The sequence below is a fragment of the Pinus tabuliformis genome, chromosome 2_2, assembly GCF_031772625.1.
Source record: "Pinus tabuliformis cultivar Carrire ecotype Pingquan chromosome 2_2, CPIR1, whole genome shotgun sequence".
NCBI classification, from domain to species: Eukaryota; Viridiplantae; Streptophyta; class Pinopsida; order Pinales; family Pinaceae; genus Pinus; species Pinus tabuliformis.
The window spans coordinates 557,517,870-557,520,647 of record NC_142300.1 but is presented as its reverse complement, the minus strand read 5'-3'; positions in this window follow the sequence as shown (position 1 = coordinate 557,520,647).

The window sequence follows — 2,778 nt, the reverse complement described above, 5'->3', positions numbered from 1 at the left end:
TTTAAACAAGAATGCAACAAATTACAGAGAGAACCATACACACAAAGATGCAGCAGAATAATACTTCATTTCATTAATGGAAAATACTAAAATATGCTTACAACTAGAAATGGAAATAAACCAGCTAGGGCGATGGTAGCTTATCTCTGAGAAGAGATGTGGTGGCTACATGCCTCTGAACTGTGTTACAATGAGGCTCGAAGGCCTATTTATTGTTGAGAAACAATGGAAAACCCTTAACATTCCAAAACCTAACCCTAGGAGATGAAACACCAAACTGTGGGCCCCGTTTGGGTAAATTGGTACATCGACTTCCCGGGGTCGTAACTTTGGCATACGATCTCCGTTTGACGCGTACAATAGCTCGTTAGAAAGATCTATCTGAGCACTACCACTTTGGGAAGGGCAACATTAGTCCATGGACCCATGTTGCCCCCAGATTTCCCAAAAAACGTCGTTTAGGGCCTCAAAACGGCTCCAGAAGTTCAAGACCCGAAAAACTGCTAAAAATAGTAATTTGTGCTACAATTAAGGAAAATGAAAATGCTGAGAGAAACAATGGTGGGGGTCCAGGTGGACTTGGCAGGTGGCCACCAATATCCACCTGGATCATTGTCTCTCATTATTCTAAGGAGAGTCTATTTTTTTCCTTCGCCCGCTATCCCATATGTGAGATTAGATGAACTTTTGTAATCTTCTATGTAAACTCAAGTTTTTTATAGTTCGTAGAATTTATATATATATATATATATATATATATATATATATTAGAGAGACTTATGTAACAATGTAATAAATTTCATCAAAATTTATTGTTTTCAATAATTAAATTAATAAAAATAAACTATAAATTATTGAGCAGGGAGGATTATTATACAACCCAGTATGAGGGTGATTGTAATTTTGTCCATGCTCAATGTGGAGTTGACATGTGTCCCTTTTAAAAAACATATATTCTTTAAATTGAAAAATAATGTCAACTATAACTCAAATAAAAAACAAATATACATATTTGCTTTCTTTTAATTAAAAGTATTATAAAACCCAATCCCACTCTAACTGTGCTTGTTTTATTGGTTGTTGATATTACAACCCAATACAAAGGATATAGGGTAAAAATAATCCACTTATTCCATGTTCATATGAATAAAGACGATTTTATATCAACTTTTGAATTTTTTTAAAAGTAATTTAAACAAAAAAACAAATAAAGTTGATATTATTTATATTTTCATATTTCAATTGGATACATAAATAAATCATTTTAATATCCATGTTATCTAATTTATTTTAATATTATCTTTAGAAAACACGTAAAGATATATATAAGAACGGAATAAAACATTTCAATGTGCAAATAGGAAGTAATTGAAAGTAAAAAGATTCAATTCCTTCCTTATAATAGTAATGATAGGTTTATAATTAAATCAATTTTAATATAAAACTAATATATGACATTTAAAAAAAATGTTAATAGTAATTAAACAATTCAATGTGTATTATAAATAAAATATTTCAATATATAAAATTATGTAATATTGAAATGTATTTAAAAATATATTAATAGAAAAAAAAAAAAATCTTTAATGCGTACAACCTAATCTAGAAATAAAATCTCTCAATCTTCATGTTAACTAAGTTATTTCAATGTCAATAATTTACATATTATATATGGTTTATTTAATAATAAGAATAAAATATCTATATATTATATAAAGTAATTGAAAAATTAAATTCTTATTGTTATAACATTTCTAGGATAATTATTTTACATTTCGATATCTTTATTAAGGGTTAACTTTAATGAATAAAATATTTGTTGGGATTGCATGTTTAAGCTATTTTATTCCATGTGTTCAAGCGATTTTCAAGGGGTTGAACCTATTTATTCATTCAAAAAATACAATTTAAAAAATGAATCCCTCTTGGCTCTTGCCAGATCCATGGTTAACATGAATCTATATTGATTTATATATATAATAAGGATGATTAACGTCCACTAGGAGTATTTCTATATTTGAAAAATATTAAGAAAGTGTTCCAAAAACATTATAAATGATAGATAATGTAAAAAAAAGTTTTTCATTTTCAATTGTCTTACATCTAAATCACTAATTTTAATTATCGAGAATTCCAAGAGATCAAGTCTGGAGTTAAGATGGATCTAAGATAGAACCTTTGCATATCATAATGGATTATTTCATGCCTTTAAATAGACTTTATCATAACAAATACCATGGGATATGCAATACCATGGACTTGTAAACCATAAATACATCAAATGACTAACTCAAACTTATATATAATTATTATTTTTTAATTTTTAATCTTAATGTTGATCAGTTCAACATAACTGTTGGAACAAACAGATATTGAGAGGGGGGAGGGAAGAGGGGTGGCAGGGGTGAATCAATAATTAAAAATTTTAGAAATTTTCAATGAGCATTTTAAAATTAAAATTGCATATATTCAAACAACACATGAGATACCATCATTCATACATATTGGAGCATGATGTTTTATGTGGAAACACCTACGAGAGAAAACCAGCTAAGCTCATTTTGCGTTATGATGATAATCAAGGCACTAACTTTGATTACATCATTTGTTTGTGAGAACCCACTCACAGGAGGCCACTACGCCCTTAAAATCAACAAGCCACAACTTGCTTGGAGGCTCTAACCTCTTATAATTGTAGGCCCCAACTTGATTAAGCCAAATCTCCTCATTTTCATACAATTTTCAGAATAAGAAAAATGACATACTTCTATTACATGA